This window comes from Capsicum annuum, chromosome 9 (assembly GCF_002878395.1).
Source record: "Capsicum annuum cultivar UCD-10X-F1 chromosome 9, UCD10Xv1.1, whole genome shotgun sequence".
NCBI lineage: Eukaryota > Viridiplantae > Streptophyta > Magnoliopsida > Solanales > Solanaceae > Capsicum > Capsicum annuum.
In genome coordinates this window covers 33,497,291-33,507,337 of record NC_061119.1, presented here as the reverse complement: position 1 = coordinate 33,507,337, position 10,047 = coordinate 33,497,291, and the positions used below count along the sequence as shown (strand labels likewise).

Below are 10,047 nucleotides of genomic sequence, written 5' to 3'. Positions count from 1 at the left end.
AGGAGTCCATTTATTTTTCTTCTCCTTAGACCACCGAAGTGCTTGAGCCGCCCTATTTGCACCCTAAACACGTTTAATTCATGCAAGAAATTTGCTCATCTCACACTTAATGACAATTTCAATCCTAGTACTTTATTTCATTTTAAAGACTTGTCAATTCGGGGGCATAATATTGTTTGATAAAAATATACTTCCTGTAACATTTTATGTGACACATTCGTTTTTAAAAAATTACACATTTTCTTATTTGATAAATATTAAGTGATACTATCAAAAAAAAGTTTCATAAATACTAATTCAAGGATGAAATTTAACCCTCCTTAGATACACTCACCTAATTATGATCCATAGCTACTCTTTTTTTTTAATAATTAAAGACCCAATGGGCCACTTTATTAATCAAAACAAAGTACACACAAGTGGCCCAAAGTGCCAAAAGTCCAAAAAGGAAACAACGAAATGCAAAAAAATGTGAACCTAAATAATTAATTAGGAAAGTAACATATCCAAGATAGCTCAACAGACATGAATTTCTAGAGAATTCCATTGTCGGAGAAATTCATAAAAGCTCAAAACTTGAATTCTCATAAAGAGACGATGAATCAGATCTATGAAAAGGTTTTTCAGCAGCTACAAGGTGTTTCTTCTTCAATCATGCATTCCAAACTGAGCAATCAAATGGATCGGAGCTGTTCATTGAACCTGTTCAACCTCTTCATCACAGTAGATTCTTGAACACAATTTTCAGGTATTATGGTTATGGTAGATTAGATTTATTTTCTTAGATCTAAATTTCAATGGGTTGAATCTTCAAAGGAGATTGATACCACCATTGATATTTAAATCCTACAAAATTTATCTAATTTTAAATAATTTTGAGGTTGGGTCGAGCTACTTCAAGCTATTAGGATTTATCTGGTCATGCTAGTCAAAGTATCAAGCTGAAATTTTCAAGAGGAAAATAGAGGTACAACTGAAAACTCTACAAATTTGTACTAACACCCTAGTTTGTACACACTTTTCTTTAATGGATTGAACCCACATAGGTTAATGCCATCATTTTAAGTGAAGGGCATCAAAATTAGTGTGAATTAGTAAGATCTATGACATAAGTGCATAAATATTAAACGAAATATTAAAAAATCTCCTACTATTAACGTGTGAGTCATGGTTTCATACCATATGTAACACCTCAAAACTCTCGCCAGGTTCATGATATAGTAGCCAACAAAACTTAATTCAGACTTCAGAAAGTGTATTAATAGGCTAGTTTTTTAAACTTAGCAATTAGTATTCATATCATATAAGTTTATACGAAACTATGACCGTCTAAGTTGTAAAACTTGAAATAGAGTGCTCGATTCTCATGTTTAATAAACTTAGCTTATCAATATTGATAATACTTTTGCCTTTAATTGGAACTTCTTGAAAATTCCTACATTTAACTATACCTACAAAATCAAAAATCAAGTTAGCAAAATAGTCAGCAAAAGTATTTACCTCGCTTAAGGAGTGTTGTACTCTTACTGACATAGTCTCAATAAGCTTTTAATGAACTTGACCTCCTTTGTCACACTCCAAGGGACTTCCCAAACTCCATTAATGACGTGCGTCAAATCCAAAGAATCGAATTCAATAAGGATATTACAGAAATCAATATCCAAGCAATACTACAAATCTTTTCCAACAGCCACAGCCTTAGCCACCAGGTTAGTTGAATAAAAAATCTTCAAACCCTTTGCACCAACTAAATCACCATCACTATTTATTACACAAAAACCTATAGAAGTAGTACCTAGATTACCTCTTGAGTCCCCATCTGTGTTATATTTCCACCAACTAGCGGGTAGTGGTAACTATTTCATTAATTAGTACTAAAAATATGGCCTATAACCATCCAGTAAAGTTACCATATAATGCCAAGTTCTAAGAATCTCAGTATATTGAAATTTCAATTTAATAAACTTCTGAAGAGTACTGTTAATATCATACAACACTTTACCTAGATAATACATTCCTCCATGTAATACCCTTTTCTATATTTTCGTATAAACCATAAAACAATATTAGGAATAGCTTGAAAGATCACCTTTTGCCTAGCATTTACATGTGCATTCCACCACTTTTTCATGGTTTGTTTTACTTGAATTGAAAGACCAATGATACTAGCTTCATTTGACACATAATTCCAAACATTGGTAGCTATTTCTCATTTTAGAAAAAGGTGTGCCATGGTCTCTCTAACTGGTACTGTAAAATAAAAATAAAATTGAGAGTTGTAAGAGTTCCAGCTAACCAAAATTTTTGCAATAGAGAACTGTTGATCCATACTCTCCACCCAAAGAATAAAATTTTAAAAGGAAGGCCTTTCACCCAGATCCTTTTAAAATAATTTGAAACTTCATACTTTTTTCTCAAGAATTTTCGTGCACTCTTTACTGAATTTTTTTCAGAACTTCTCTTATTCCACCAAGGCTTATCGCCCATCACAGATTTACTGACATGATCCATATATTGTCTAACATGATCCACAATGTGGTCAGGTATCTAATTTTTCATTTTTTCATAGTCTCAGCCTGCTTCATTCATAAACACTCCAATTTCCATAAAAGGATGACAAGAAGTCACTGTGATTGCTATTATAAAGTGTACCAAGCATTATCTAATTACCATACCAAATAGTTACTAAACCTCCCTTAGGTTCCCACCATAGGTATTGTTCAATGTAGTCTCTATTGTGTAGTATATATTTTCACTGTTGGGAACCTTCCCCTAGTTAGCCAATGAAGGTAATTGTTTCTTACAACACTTATTTTTTTAAAAAGATAGCCCAAAAAAGTGTTTTTAGTTTTAAATATCCACCATAGTTTAGCATACATGGCTTATAAGATATCAAATATAGATTTAAAATCTAGTCCTTCGTCCTGTTTAGGAAAGCAAACTTTATCCCAAGCAATCCAATATATTCTCCTGCCAGTGATCTTATTACTCTAAAAAAATTTAGCAAAGATTCTGTGCAATTTCTTGATAACACACTTAGGAGGAACTATGGCTCAAATTACATGTATAGGTAAAACACTTGCGATCAACACCTCTTTGCCTCCACATGATAATAGATTCCTTTTCCAATCTCGTAAATTTTTTTTAACTCTCTTGATAAGATCAACGTAATGTTCTTTAATTTTTCTAGCATGGGTTATGGAACACCCTAAGTATTTCAAAGGAAAGTGGCCTTTCCGAAACCTATGCACTTTTCCACTAATATTATCACATCAGATACTGCATTTTGAGGCATGTAATAAGCATTCTTATCCTTGTTGACTTTCTGACCCAATTGGACATCATACTCCTGCAAAATTTACACAATTTTCTCCAAAAAATACTTATTAGTTGAAGCAAATATAATAGTGTCATCTGCATATGCAAGATGCTTTAAGTTAGCACTCCACTTGGGTAAACCATACCCTACAAATTGAGTATCTTCAAATAAAGAGTTTAAAGACATGCTTAAAAGCTGTACAAATAGAATAAATAAAGCAAGAAACAAAGAATCTCCTTGCTTCACTCCCCTAGTAGAATGAAAAAAACCATGAGATTAACCATTAATCTAGATAGAATACTAGGTGTTTGAAATTAGCCTCCAGATAATATCAATAAATACTTCTAAGAAACCCATTTTTGTTAGAACTTTTATCAAAAATTACATTGATATTCTGTCATAAAAGCATTAGCCATATCCATCTTTATGATAACATTGAAAGATTTACCCTTCTTCCTAATATCAGTGACAATCTTTTGAGTCAATAGCACATTCTTGATGACGCTTCAGCCCTTCAAAAAACTTTATTGATTACAGGAGATTAATTTGGGAAAAATCACATCTATCATTCATGAACAACCTGGAGATTATCTCGTTAATAAAATTGCTCAAACTAAAAGGTTAAAAGCTTCTACCTGGTCCTTATTAGGTAGAAAAATCAAATTAGTATGGGTAATGGATTTAGGAAAAGTATCACCCCTAAAAAAATCATGTACCCGCTTGAGAATATCATTCTCCATAATCTCCCAATAGCCTTGATAGAATCTTCCTATTAGAACACCTGAACCAATAAAATTGTCCCCATTTAATTTTAAAACAACCCTTTTAACCTTATTTAAATTAGGTTGTCTACAAAGCTCTACATTTTCTTGATCCCCAATGGATTCTAAAATATGTCTATGAAGTTAGAAAGATGTGGCATCTCTTTCTTCATAAAACTGATTCTAATAAACATTAACTACATTTGTTTCTATGTCTTGTTCATCCTCTAACAAATTTCCCTGATTGTTTAGAATCCTTTACAAATGTAGTTTCTTTTTTCTCTATTTCACAATACTGTGGAAGATTTTAGTATTTCTGTCGCCATTCTCAAACTAGTCATATCCTACCCTTTGTTACCAAAATATCTCTTCAAAGAGTAGACATCTTCAATATTGAACTTGAGCTTTTTGCAACACTTCTCTATTTTTAACTATGGGAACCTCATCAAACAACTTTTCTTTAATCTCCACAATCTATTCTATAATGATAAGTTGCATAAAAATGTTATCATAAGTATCTCTACTCCATTTTGTCAGCATTGATTTAACATTCTTGATATTATCCTTGAAATCTAAAAAAGAATTTTGAGAAGCATTTGAAGTCCAATTCTATCTAAAAATATACATGAAGAATTTATTCTTCATCCAAAATTTGAGAAAACCTAGAAGGTTTCCTATGAATGGACACCCTAGCTTCATCTGTCAGCAACATATGTGCATATTTAGATCCCGCTCTTGGTAAATGTTAAACTTCAGTATGATTGAACCAATCTTGCATCAGTTGATTGATTAGAATCCTGTCTAATTTTTAAAAATACAATCATTACCTACCCTACCATTGACTTCCCTTAAATTATTTTTTTGTTAAATCACAAGATGATATGCAATTCCCAAAATCTTCACAATCAACATCTTTAACTAGTAAATCACAATTATTTTCTTCTAAATTAAGTACCACATTAAAATTACCTCTAATCAACTGTGGATTATCCATTTCTTATTTCAACTGATATAAATCCTCCCAAAGGATCATTCTTTCATCAAAAGTCCATTTAGCATAATCCTATGTAATATATAAGTTGTTTGTATGACAATGATGCTTTAATTTCTTGGTTAGCTATTCATCTATCTCCTTAATAACTATTATATCTACATCATTATTTATAAAACACCAAATCTTTCCATCATAATATGCTATATCACTTGACATCTTCAATCTCCTCGTATATTTATTGATGTGTCTGGAATTCTGAAATTTTTTCACTAAGCCAATAAATGAAATATTATGGAACTTGTGAAGCATTGCACCCATTGAAAAGCTTGTTGAGATTTCACAGATCTTATATTCGATATAAAAGCCTTCATTGATATCTTATGGGGGTTGATTTGAGTCTTTTTGGCTGAAATTTGATTGGCTGACCATGCTCTCCACTACCTTGTTTTTTCCCCTTCGTGCAGATTTTAGCATTATTGGTGTATGCCTTCTTCTATCAAAATATTCTCCAGTAAGTTATCTTACATCTCTGATCTAGTGATATCCTTGAGAATCTGTTCTTGGTATTCAACTTCTCCACCATTGTTTTCTCCAAAGATATGAGATACAATCTCATGCAAGATTATGTTAGAAGATTTCATCCTAACCATGGAATCTAACCAATTATGATTCATCTATTGCATAACTATAGGTATCTCCATCAATACAAACCTATCATCCTAAGATTCTACCTATGAATTCACGTGAAGATCTCCTTTATCAATTGGGAAATCATAAGCAATGCTGGTATCTTCTTCCTAGTAGTCTAAATTTTCTTTAACTACTTGATTCTTGCAACTACCATCATGTTGACCATGCAGATCAACACTTAGAAACTTTTTAGGAGCACTATTTACTCTTTCATTTGCATTCTATAGCTTTTTCTTTTCCTCTCTGATATTTATGTTAACTATTTTTCACCTTTGAGCTGCTCTAACTTGCCGTTTTGTTGCATATCATGTGCATTGCTCATTACTGCAACTTTATTTCCTTTGTCAACACTTCTCTGCACTGGCGATGAATTTTTCTACGGCAATATGGAAGTAAAAGCCTTAGAGACCAAATATTTTGTTGATTCTTTTTCACCTTTATCCCTATCTCCTTGGTTAATATGTTGTTGACTAGTCATTGTAGTTGCAGAGTTGTCTTTATTTCTACATTCTGCTTGCATATTATCTTCTCTACTTATTATAGCAATGGTGTTGCCTTTAGTGCTACATTCCGCTGGCATCTTATCTTTACTTACTAAAGCTTGGAATTGATTAATGGAAGAGATTGATTGTCACGATTGGAACTACTTCTCCTATCCCTAACTACTTCCACTTGCTTGGATCCCTCACCCCTCTCCCACTTGACAGAACTTTGGCCCTTCTAGTTTGTAATCTTGAGATCTATTTTTCTTGAGTATTCTGCATGATCTGATTATTGTAACTATTTTTATTAACATGATATGAACTGTACTTTTTCTTAATCCTTGATTTTTGCAGAACTCTGCAAGTACTCTTATCATGTCCTTCAATTTGACATTCACAACAATACTTAAGGACATAGTCTAATCTGATATTCACTATAGTTGTTCTCATTTCTTTCAGTCTTATCATTTGCAATGTTCATCTGGACCACCTTAGGAAACGTCTCTTTAGATCCACCAGAACCTTGAAACATGCACAACTAGGCTGGACATTATTAATAGTTGCTTGATCTAAATATATTGGTTTACCTACGGCAATCCCAAGTGAAAAACATTCTTTAACAAAGAAGGTGGGTAGTAGGTTTGGAAATAAAATCAATGCCATAGCCATTGAGATTTCTTCATTTACTTACACCTCGAGTTGTAGATCAAAGTTCTCATCAGATATACTATCTCTCCTTGCATGTGATATAAAAGACTCCCTTTGAAATTAGGTTAACAAAATCTTCCTATTGGGATAATCGAATAAGAATATGCTTGCTATGAAACAAGCCAATTTGACAGCCTACATTTATCCCACATCATAGTGGAATTATTTTCCATAATTCCTCTAGATCTGACTAATAAAAAATAAATTTAAAAATAACAATATTGGAGATCTTTAATTTGATTCATTATATTTACCTCTTCGTCCCTCCATTTTCTTTGATGAACCCCTTATACAACAGTGATCTCTTTTCTAAGTTAAACATATGATGAATGGGCACTAGACCGACTGATGGTATTTTTGAAGCATAAAAACCACTAGGAAAACTAATTGTATCTAAATTTAAGTGTGAGGAGAGAGGTGGAAATTCTGAAAGAGTAGAAAAGTGGGTCATTACCGGAGGTGGCTGGTTGTCGTTCAGTTAAACCATGCCTTAAGGTTTTCTTCAATGTTGTTAAGAATAATTTTTTGAAGTATTTTGACATTCGAGTTCCATAATTTTTAGCTGCTGTTTGTGATACTAAGGAAAAAAAATCTCTCTCACCTCTCTCCCCAATCTCCCTTGCATCTCTCTCTATTTCTCTTTCTCTCCCTTTTTGTATTTTATATTTTCACCCCTTTCTCTCTCTCTTTCTCTCTCTCTCTTTGCATTTTGTATTTCATTTGTCTCTCTTCCTTTTCATTTTGTATTTTGTGTTTTTTAATTTTAATCTCTCTCTCTCTCCCTCTTTGTATATTATTATCATTTTACCTCTCTTTCTATTTTTTCTCTTCCTCTTTTTAATTTATATTTGTACCTCCCCCTCTCTCTCCCCCTCCCTCTTTGTATTTGTATAAAGTTTTAGTTTGTATAATGATACATTTATATCAAAGAATTCATTATATTTATATATGATGGACTCAAACAAATACAAATAATCCATATACTTTTTTATGTACAAATATAAAAAACGCAGTTGTATATACACACTACAGAACCATTAAAATCTAATGATATATTTTTATTTGTATATGATAGACTCAAGCAAATAAAAATAATTCATATACTTTTTTATATATAAATACAAATGATAATTTTGTATATATCCATTACAGAACCATTAGAATTCAAATGATGTATACGATTAATTCAAGCAAATATAAATGAAGCATTTGTATTTTTATCAGCAAATACAATTTGTATCATTGAATACAAGTTTTATCAATGAATACAATTGCATTAATTGTATTCATTCCTTGCATAATTATTTTATATCAAGTATATCAGCAAATACAATTTATATCACCATATACAATTATATTAACAAATATAATTGTATCAAGTTGCATCAATGACTACAACTCTAATGGTTTTTATTTGCAATGTGAAGGCGGTTTTGCAACTTGTGTTGATAGAAATTGTATATGCTTATGAATGGGCAACTTGTGTTGATAGAAATTGTATATGCTTATGAATGGTTCATTTCTTATTCTTTCATTCAAGAATAAATTAAATATGATAAACTTTATATTTAATAAGAAGGAGAAATGTCTAATTTTACTATAACTTATTTGGGCCAAAAAAAAGAGAAAGAAAGAAATGCAATGAGAAAGATATAGAGAAAAGAAAAGAAAGAGAGTGAGATGGGAGAAAGTAGGAGAGAAGAGAGAGATAGGAGATAGGCGAGCGAGATTTGAAGAAAGAGGAGAAAGATTCTATAAAAAGTGAAGTGTAGTTATGTATTACTCCTATTATTTTTTTGTAGTGTAGCTATGTATAGTAAATATACATTGCTATGTAGACTAAATACATAGCTTGTTGGCAGGTGCACAATTTCTATTACTACTATATTTGCTGCTAATGCTATTACTACCACTACTACTATAAAAAAATGTTAGTATTCACTATAATAGTAGTTAAACCTGTTACATAATTTAGCTAAGGATGTTCAACAAAGATATGGAAGATTATATCAACAATGCAGGTTATCAATACAGAATCAAGGTAAGAAAGCTTTTCCCGTTAGCCAAGTGATCAGATTCATGACGAAGGGAATGAGAGGCCCATTTTATAGAGTTGCTCCTAGATTATAATACCCAATTACTACTTTCCTCGTGCTATGAAATCTTAGGTTTTAATTCGACCAAATATTTGTGCATCGGTTATCAATGCAACTGACTCGTTCATTTCTTAGCTATTTATGATGGTTATGGTGGTTGTCATATAAACTCACTACTTCTTTTTGACTAAATTGATATCTTTGATAACTTTTTTAAAGTTATATTAATCATGTAAATAGTTGATTTACATGGGAATCATCATGACCATCATAAATAGCAAAGAAATGAATAGATCAGTTGTGATTGATAGACAATGTGTAAAGATTTTGCCGAATCAAAAACCTATCTTCTATTGCACGATTTTTTCTTTAATAGCTATTGCTTCAACAAACACAATGACAATAGTAATGGGATATGATTTGAAGAATCTTCCGCCCTTATCTATGTTAAATCGTCCTCCTTATCTCCTTCACTATGAATTCGAACTCTTAGCCTACAAAAAAGCCTTCTCAATTGGATTATGCATGCTGATACAACCTGTATTTTTAGTGTAATTAATATTACCTTTGCTGACCATCCTTTGCTATATTATGTATCTGGTTTTTACTAACATTACAGTGAAATATTAGCATTTTCTTATAGATAAAATAGTGTGAAGATAAACTCAAATAGCAGTGGCAGTAATTGTGCATCTGTCAACAAGAAGTAACACTAAGTACTCCCCTTTTTTCATAATGTAACTTTATTAGGTATGAAGTTTATGAAATATGAGAAGACTTTAGAATAATATCAAAACTATTTTAAAAATAAATGAATTTTCAAACTAAAATAGTATACCTTTGTAGATTTTTCGCAAAATAAGTGAGATCCAACATAAAATACAGACTCAATGTCAATAACCTCGACAATAGTAAACTCTTAGCTTAATGTAGCTTAATTTTGAATCTTTAACTTTTGAGATGCCACCACTATTGCGTGAGAGAGACTCACACCTAT

The 10,047-nt window shown here is 31.6% G+C and overlaps 1 long non-coding RNA gene across 1 annotated transcript; it reads left to right on the top strand.

Moving 5' to 3' along the window:
• Nucleotides 1-888: 888 nt before the first annotated feature.
• On the top strand, nt 889-6,475 carry LOC107842148. The gene is made up of 3 exons (XR_001665638.2): nt 889-967; nt 5,539-5,585; nt 5,766-6,475. It is a non-coding gene; the product is annotated as an uncharacterized LOC107842148 (long non-coding RNA).
• Nucleotides 6,476-10,047: the final 3,572 nt, after the last annotated feature.